The sequence below is a fragment of the Chrysochloris asiatica genome, unplaced genomic scaffold (assembly GCF_000296735.1).
Source record: "Chrysochloris asiatica unplaced genomic scaffold, ChrAsi1.0 scaffold00036, whole genome shotgun sequence".
Taxonomy (NCBI): Eukaryota; Metazoa; Chordata; class Mammalia; order Afrosoricida; family Chrysochloridae; genus Chrysochloris; species Chrysochloris asiatica.
Window position 1 is genome coordinate 20,158,166 of NW_006408554.1, and position 9,902 is coordinate 20,168,067.

At 37.4% G+C, this 9,902-nt stretch overlaps 1 pseudogene; it reads left to right on the plus strand.

The window, feature by feature from the left end:
* Positions 1-9,902, plus strand: part of LOC102842198 — a 107,850-nt pseudogene that overhangs the window by 529 nt on the left and 97,419 nt on the right.

Below are 9,902 nucleotides of genomic sequence, written 5' to 3' on the forward strand. Positions count from 1 at the left end.
GGTGGAAGACAGAGAATGTGGCTAAAATGTTTTTTCAAAGAATGTTGCTTTTTTTTTTTTTTTTTTTTTTTTTTAGTGGGTAACTGGCTTGTATGATATTCCTTCCTGTATTTCTGAGTCGTTCTGTATTAAAAGCCAAATAGATACCTTTTTACAAGAAAAAAACAAAACAAAACAAAAAAACCCTTCATTTTGTTCAGATCAAACATCAATACTCACGGAAGCAGCAGTCAGGAAATCAAACAACATATTGCTTTAGGCAGATCTACTGCATAAGACCTCATTAAAGGGTTGAAGAACAAAGATGTCAGTTTGAGGACTAAGGTGCTCCTGACTCAAGCCATGGTGTTTTCACTAACCTTATATGCATGCGAAAATTGGATAGTGAATAAAGAAGACCATGGAAGAATTGATGCTTTTGAGTTACGGTGTTGGAGGAGAATATTGAAAGTGCCATGGGCTGCCAAAAGAACCAACAGATCTTTATTGGAAGAAGTACAGCCAGGGTGCTCCTTGGAAGCCAGGATGGCCAAACTTTGTCTTTCATACTTCGGACATGTTGTCAGGAGAGACCAGGCACTGGAGAAGGATATCGTGTTTGGTAAAGTGGAGGATCGGAGAAAAAGAGGAAGACCCCCCCGCCCTCCCAATGAGATGGATTGGCACAGTGGCAGCAGCAATGGGCTCAAGTGTAGCAGCAATTGTGAGGTAAGCCCAGGACTGGGCAGTGTTTAGTTCTGTTGTGCATAGGGCCTCTATGAGTCAGTACCACCTCAATGGCACCTAAAAACAATAACATAGCATTGTGGTTACAAGTCAATGTCAGCAGTTGAAAACTACCAGCCTTTCCATAGGAGAAAAATGAGACTTTCTGCTCCTATAAAGATTTACAGGCTCAGAAACCCTATGCAGGGTTGCTATAAGTTGGAACCAGACATTGTAATTACTGTAATGTTGTATTATGTCCGAGGTTGGAAGTTAGAGTCTTATTTTTTCTCATTTTTGAAGATTATTTTGGCTGTTTGTACCCATGTTTGTTATAAACTTTACGATTTCTTTCGGAAGGATTTGTTGAACTGTAGTTTCAGTCGAACCAGGAGTCCTGGTGTGTTGCTGTGGGTTAATGTGCCAGACTGCAAAGCCGTTTGAACTGCAAGGTTGGTGGTTCAAGTTCACCAGCCGCTCCTTGGAAACCCTATACAGGGTCACTATGTTAGAACCAACTCAATGGCACTTAACAACAACAGTTTTTAGAAGTGTTTGTTCCCATTTTGTGGGGGTTTGCTTTTCAGAGACTCCCGTTGTCTATGTGTTGAATCCAGACAAAATCTTTATCAACCTGTATATCTCTTGAATGCTTTTATCTTTTCTTTATTTGGCAAGCAGGAAATCATTAAAATTTTCTTATTTTTTCATCTTTTATTTCTTATAAAACAATTTCAAGGTATTTATTCTTAGATTTTTTTCTGGCTTAATCTTTATATCTGAATTAACTTTTAATTTGATTTCTGAATCTTCAAACTTTTAACTCCTTTTTGGTTTGAATAATAGAATTCTTGTCTGAGTTTTGAATTAGTAGATTACAGTTTGATCTGCTGTATGAGTATGCTTTAATTGTGCGTGTGTGTGTGTTTTTAGTGTTTTATTGTGAATTATGTGATAGTTTATATGGGAGAACATTAGCTTTACATTCGTCCTATCATATATTGTTTCATTTTAAATGTGTTTTGAGATGTTATTCTGTTCTCCTTACTTTTCTTTTTCCAGTAATAATTTTGAATGGGACTTTATAATTCTTTCATGATTTTTAATGTTTTATTATGGGAATGGAGTCCTGGTGTGGTGCTGCGGGATAATGCGCTGGACTGCAAAGTTGGTTTGAACTGCAAACTTAGCGGTTAAATCTCACTAGTCACTCCTTGGAAACACTATACAGGGTTGCTATGAGTCGGAAATGACTCAGTGATACTTAACAACAACAAACAAAATAGTATAAATAACCCAAATGTATTCAACCACCAGCTTCAACAATCATAAAAGTTCTGCCATTCTTTCATCTGTAACTCTATCTACTTCCATATCCCAGTGGGGTTTTTTTAAGATAAAATTTGCATAATTGCATGCACACATCTTAGTTATACAATTCTGAAAAATAGACTTGCAATTCTAAACCAAACCAAACCCAGTGCCATCGAGTGTATTCTGACTCACAATGACACTCTATATAGGATTTCCAAGGCTGTATATATAGTGTAATTATCACCTGTCATCCCAAACAAAAAAACAAACCCATTGTCCCTAAGTCAGTTGGGTTTCTGAGACTAAAACTAAATGAGCAGGCAACCTCATCTTTCTCCTATGGTGCATTTGATGGTACGTTTGAATGGGTGACCTTTCAGAAGCAGCCTAAGTGTAACCACATCCTTATAAAAGATTGAACATTTTTCATCTCCCTGACAAGTCATGGCTGTCATGCTGTCCGTAGAGGAAATAATTGTTAATAATTGTTTTAGCTTGAATTAGAACTGCTCTGGAACTTTATGTAACTTCCTAACACATATTCTTTTGTGTCAACTTTTTAAAAAATTCTTCATAATGTTCTGTGTGATTCATCATGCTGTTAAATTTATTAGTAGTTTGTTTATTTTTATTAAAGAATAGTATTACACTGTATGAATGAATAGACTGTAATATGGTTAACCATTCTCTTGATGACAGATTTGTGTTGTTTCAGTTTGGCACTACTGAGAATAAAGTTGCTATGGAGATTCCTCTACAGGTCTTTTTGTAGTCACTTAAAAAAAAATTTTTTTTTAAGCCTTTATTGTGAATTGATTGATAGTTTACTTGAGAGAACATTGATTTTACACCCATCCTACCGTATTTTGTTTCATTGCAATGATTACAATCCCCTCCATACATTATCATTTAATAGTATTTGCTTCTATTCCCTTTGTGGGTGTTTTTGTTTGTTTTGTTTTTTATGTACACAAAAACACTGTTAAACAACTAAAGGGCCCATTCTGCAAGCCAGCCTCCTGGCTGCCAGCACACAGCCTTTCTCTTTCCATGAGTGTAGAGTCCTCAGCTGCTCAATCTCTCCAAGCCATCACCTCTGGTGTTGCTGCTTCTCTGGTTAGGGGTCCAAGTTTGTGGACACATTTTTATTTTGTATGGATAAATGCTTGAGGGTGGGATTTATATACTTTTTTTTGTAGATCATTTTATATCATGCTTGTCTAAATTTTTAGAAGGAGGAAGAATTCAGGTTAGTTTTTCTAATTTCTTTTTTTTTTTAAGTATGCAAAAATGTAGCCACTTGCTTATTTATTATCATTTCGTAGTTTTGTTCTCCTCCACTGATCTCGCTTTTTTGTGTTTTTGTGGGGGTTTTTGCTTTGTTTTGTTGTCTCTGGGTTGTTAAGTTTCTCTTTACAGTTTCTCTTTTGTATGAGGCCATCTTTTGGGAGGGCTCCCTAACAGCCTGTTTAAGATTTCATAAGTTGTTTCCACCCCTTTGGTGTTCTTGTTGCTGTTGTTAACATGCAGTAGAGTCACTTCTGACTTGTAGTGACCCAGTCTAGGGTTTCCAAGGAGCAACTGGTGAATGAGCCGCTGACCTTGTGCTTCAAACCAACCTTGCAGTCTTAGGCATGTCCTACAGCACCACACCGAAAGTCCTAGGCTCCCCCTTTCCACAAGTTGTCTTGCTCTTTTTACTGCTTAATGTCTACTGTCCATGATACGGCTCTCCTTTTCTCAATTCTGCCCTTGGTTCCATTGTTTTCCTTTACTTTTCTCATACAGCTGATCATACAGGGCTTATGAGTATTGTATTTTGGAATTTGTTAACTAGTTTAAGAATTATCTGTGTGTTTGGGGTTTGCTGCCTAATTGCTATTTATTTAGTTTGGTTTGAGGGTTCATTGACATTAAGAAACTATGCTTTCACCCTGTCATCTTCCTGGATTTCCATTGTTAATTTAATGTATATTTAATGAAATTGATCTCCTTCTCCCTCTTTAAAAATCATCTCTGCAGAGAAAAAAGAATTTGGATATAGAATACCCATTTTTTCCAAGAGAGAGACAACTACAACTCAGAAAGGGAAATCTCAAGAGTGTGGCAGCAGCTGCCTCCCTTTCTGAAGCTTGGCTCAGATGTGGAGATGGATTTCAGGACACTTCTGGAACTCCGGTAAAGTAGTTGCAAATATATTTTCCCTGAACCAAATAATAAATCCTACTAGATTCCTGGGCGAGCACAATGGCTCTGTAGGATAAGCACTAGACTGTGAACCACAAGGTCTGCGGTTGAGCCCATCAGACACTCTGAGGGAGAAAGAAGAGACTTTCTGGTCCCAGGGAAAGACCTTGGAAAACCTACACAGGGATCCACTTGAAGACACTTAAACAACAACTAGATTCCTGAGTCTAAAGGCCACTGTAATTATAGTTGTTTGGAGTTCCCTTTCATCTTTTCTTTCAGAATATTGGAATGGGTGTACATCCTCTTCTTTGAATTCCTTTTGTAATTATGGAAATTTAGTAATCCACCTCTTTAGACCATGTAGAATCTTTCTATCTTCTTGTTTTTAAATGGAGGATGTACACTGGCAATGTTCTCAGAAAATCATACTGCTGTCCACACTACTTTTCTTAAGAGCTACATTTATGAAATCTTTACATTTTTAGAGTGTTTGACAATTGAGATATTCTGGGTAACTTGTTTATATGCCGTAACTTTGAAGTATTTATAACATTAGAGAAGTGCTATTATAAACTAAAGATTTTTGGGTACAGTTGGTAATGACTGCCCTTCAGGTAGTCAAAGTCATATTTATGATCATGAATACATTAAGGAGTGTAGTTTAATGTTCTGAATTTGTTATATATCATAGCTTTTAGCCCTTGTCACTGAAAGAATACTTTATTTTCTTTTGCCTACAGGTGCTAATAGCTGAAAAAAAGAGCATTACAGAAAAACACCATGAATTATCCCCTAGACCCAAGGAAGGTATTATATTAATGTTGATTGTTTTGCAAAGTTGGTATAAGACTAATACATCTTTTGATGTGCTGCTGCTACCGCTGTATGCTGTTGACTTGGTTCTGATTCACGGCGGCCCTGTATAGTAGGGTTTCTGAGGCTCTACATCTTTACAGGGGAAGAAAGCCTTATCTTTCTCCCACGGAGTAGCTGATGGATTTGAACCGCTGACTTTTGTCTTCAGCAGCCCAACGCGTAACCCACTCTGCCACCAGGGCTCCTTATCCTTTGATTTATTTTAAAAAAATAATAATTATATAGTTTAGGTAGGCATGTATTAAAAATATCAAAACAATGTGAAATAAGCATTTTGAGATACCTGCCTCTCAACTCTGTCACCGTCCACACTATTCTTCCTGCCCTGTCTTGGAAATTAAAAGTTTCCTGTGTGTCTTTGATTTAGCTTTCTCACCTCATAACTTTGAGGTTTTGAAAAACAGCCTGACTTGAGAAATACGTTTATGACCCATGAAATAAGAACTGTACTACTTTAGACTAGGAGTCCTGGTGTGGTGCTATAGAATAAGCACTGGACTGCCAAATCACAAGGTTGGTAATTCAAACTCACCAGCTGCTCCTTGAAAACCACATACAGGGTTGTTATGAGTTTGAACTGACTCGACAGCACTTAGCAACGACAGCTTTAGGCTAAAGGAGTCCTGGTAGTGAAATGGTTAGGTACTTGACTGCTAGCTGAAATACTGGCAGTTCAAACTAACCCAGTGGCTCCATGGGAGAAAGATTAGTGATCTGCTCCTGTAAACATAATAGCCAAGAAAGTTCCATGCGACGGTTCTACTTGGTCACATGAGGTCACTGTGAGTTAAGATTGACTCATGGTATTCTCTCTCTTCTGTACTGGTGTGCTGGGAACAGAAGGTGACTCAAGATGTGGCCAAGTCCAAGAACCACACCAGGTGCAACCAGTCCTGAAAATGGAACAAAAATACCATCAAGAAATCCTGATCACAACTGGATGAATCTCTTAATGGGGTAGACTACAAGTTTCTGAGAAACATGCTTTTTGACAAGAAGTACAAAAAGGGCCTGGAGAAGATGCAGGCCAACAATGCCAAGGCCATGGGTACATGTGCCGAGTGCTGTGGCTTTCAAACTCTTGTAAAGCCCATGGAAGTCCAATTTAAGATCGCAAGGGTGTCAACCTCAAGCTAAGCTCAATCTCCTGGCCTTCATTGTCCACCCCAAGCCTGAGAAGTATACATTAGCACACATTGGTGAGTTATGAGGCTCTGCTGGCCAGAGTGCCAAGGAAAAGGCTCAAAGTAAGGCTGAAGCTCCAGTTAAGGCCTCAACTCAGGTCAGACTCTCAGAAGTGCCCAGTCCCCCACAGATATGGAGTAAAATTCTCTATCTGAGGACAGAGGGATTAGAGTGACCCCCTGTACTGCCATCTGCAGGAAACTGGTGTCCTTCTGTGGTATTTATACAAATAAACCTGAGGCAGGGGAAAAAAAAAAAAGAAAGAAATGAACTCAATAGCTCTAAAAATAACACTTCAGGTTATGAAATTCTAATGTGGTGAATCAATTAGTTTGACTTTAGCTGCAGATTGTAAGAAACTGTAATCTAAGTTCTTAAGAACTTGAAAAAAGGTCAAAATAAACTCAAAGCAAACATAAATAAATACTAAAAAGCTGATAAAAGTAAGCAGAAATTGAAACCATAATATTGAGCAAATCAATGAAATCAAAAGCTGATTCTTAAAAAAAAAATCAATATAATCAATAAACTTTCCTGATTGATGAAAAAAGAAAAATAGAGGCACAAACCACTAATATCAGGAATAAAAAGATTAATTTTCCATTGCAAGTATGTTGTTGTTGTTGTTTTGTTGTGGAAGTGCCGTCAAGTTGGTTCCGACCCATAGCGACCTTGTATAAGGTTTCTGAGGAGCAGCTGGTGAGCTTGAATCACCGACCTTGCATTTCAAACAGCTTTGCAGTCTGGCACATTAACCCACAGTGCTACACCAGGACTCCCATTGCAAATATAGTAATGGGCAAATATAAGGAGTAACTTTATGCACTTAAATTTATCAACTTAAAAAAATGGACTCGTACTTAGAAAACCAGCATATCAGATCATAAAAAGATTAAATGAAAAACCTAAATAGTTCTATCATTGTTAATGGACTCGAGTTAAAAACTAAAAAACTTTTGAAAATGTTTCCAGGCATAGATGCTCAGTTACTGTAGGATTCAACCATGCTTTTAGGGTATTGAAATAATTTTTAGACAATTTATTCCAGAAAATGGTTAGGAGGGAACACTTTAAAATTCATTTCATGAGGCTTGAATTACTTTGAACCCAGTACAAATAAAGAAAGCCATAGACTGATATCTCTCATGAACTTAAATATCAAAATTCTCAACAAAGTATTAGTAAAATACATCCAACAGTATCTGAAAAAAACTGTGTATATGGCCATCTGGGATACATTACAGTTTTCCAAGATTGATTCAACAACATAAAAAGAAATATATAATTGTATTAATTGATGGAGAAAAAGCACTTGATAAAACACTCATTCATGATAAAATAATCTTTGGCAATCTGAAAATAGAAATAAGCTTCCCAATTTAAGAAAGTTGTTGTTGTTCTTAAGTGCTGTTGTTTTCAATTCCATTTGTCCACGAACTTACTGAAGTCCTCTCATATAGCTGCAGAGTCCCTGGGTGATGCAAATGGATAATAAACTTTGGCTGTTAACTGAAAGATGGAGGTTCCAGTTCACACTGAAGTGCTTTGGAAGAAAGGCCTGACTGTCTATGTCTGAAAAATCAGCCATTGAAAAATCATGAATCACAGTCGTACTCTGACATAGGGCTTGCTATGTGTCAGATAATGACTTTACAGCAACTGGTGATGGTGGACTTGATTGTAGTAGTCGTTGACTGTGTGCTGTTGGCAGAGGATTAGAAACACTGATAATGGAAAAGAACAGAGTACCCAGAAATACCAGCTGCTGCCAGTCAGTTCACCATGTCTGCCAGAGTAAACTGTATTCCATGGGGTTCTCAGTAACTAATTTTTCAGATATACATTGACAGGCCTTACTTTCAGTGTACCTCTGTGTGAGCTAGAAGTTCCAGCCTTTCAGTTAATTGCTGACTGTATTAATTAATCATTGTGCCACCCAGGAACTCCACTCAGAAATACAAAATAGCCCGTGTGCCTTTTAACAAAAGTGCAAAATAAAGTCAATCAAGTGTAAGGATAGCCTTTTCAACAAACAGTGCTGAGGCAATTGGGTATCTGTTGGCAAAAACACCAAAAAAAAAACCCCAAACAAACAAACAAACAAAATAACCCAACAACAAAGCACTCAATTTAGTTATCGTACTTTATTTTAAAAAATAACTCCAGATGGATCACAGGTTTACATATAAAATGGAAAACTATAAAACTTTTAGTGGATAAAAGAAATAATCTTCAGAACCTAAGGTAGCAGTGACACCAAAAGCACAATCTATAAAAAGAACAATTGCTAAGTTAGATTCTACCCCAGTTAGAAGTTCACTTTACTAGACACCCTGTCTAATGGATGAAAAGACAAGGTAAACAATATTTGCAAATCGCATATTTACAAATATACAAAAAAAAAAAACAAAAAAAAAAACTAGACACCCTGTCTAGTGGATGAAAAGACAAGGTAAACAATATTTGCAAATCGCATATTTACAAATATACAAAAAAAAAAAAAAAAAACCTACCCCAGGCAGTTTTTTGTTCTGTTGTGCATAGGATTGCTATGAGTCGGTATCAGCTTGATGGCACCCAATAACAACAAACAACTATCTAGAATGCATAATGAGCTCTCAGAACTCTCAAAACAATTCATTTAGCTAATCTGCAAAAGATATGAAGAGAAAATTCACTGAAGAAGATAAATTGTAGAAAAATGGCATATTGTTGATAAGTGCCATTGAGTTGGTTCCAACTCTGCAACCCTGTGGAAGGTTTCCTAGGAATGGCTCTAGATGTTCAATATATTTTGCCATTGTTGTTAAGTACCATGGAGTCAATTCTAAGTCTAGTGACCTTGTATAAGGTTCCCAAAGTTGTGTATCTTTGCGGGAACAAAGATATACTGCCCTGTGGAGTAGCTGGTGGGCTTGAACCACTGACCTTGTGGTTGGCAGTCCAGTTTTTATCAGACAGAGCCACCACATTCCCTAGTGGTGGTTATGTGCTGTTGAGTTGATTCTGACTCATAGTGACCCTGCATAGGGTTTCCAAGGTTGTAAATCTTTGCCAGAGCAGAAAGCATCATATTTATCCTGCAGAACCGCTGGTAGTTTTGAACTGCTGACTGTAGGATTAGCAGGCTGACTCATAACCATTATGCTCTCAGAGCTCCTTCTTTAGCCATTAGGGATATGCAAATGTAAATGATAATGAGGTCTCACAATACACATTATTATGGCCAGTATAAAAAAAATATAGCTAAGACAAAACAGTTGCAAGATTTCAGAGAGCCTGAAGTACTCATAGGTTGCTGGTGGGTCTATAAAATGGTATGTGTAAAGAAACAATTTGGCAGTTTCTTAAAAGACTAAACATGCAATTACCATATAACCCAGCATCTCAGAGAAATGAAAATTATGTTCTCATAAAGTCCTATACATAGTATTTTTATTTGCAATAGTCCCTGTCTTAGGCTGGGTTTTCTAGAGAAGCAAAACCAGTGAAATAAATGTATGTGTGTGTGTGTGTGTATATATATATATATACATTTATAAGGAGCTCTGGTAGCGTAGTGGTTACGAATCGGGCTGCGAACCTTAAGGTCAGCAGTTGGAAACTACCAGCCGCTCCGCGGGAGAAAGATG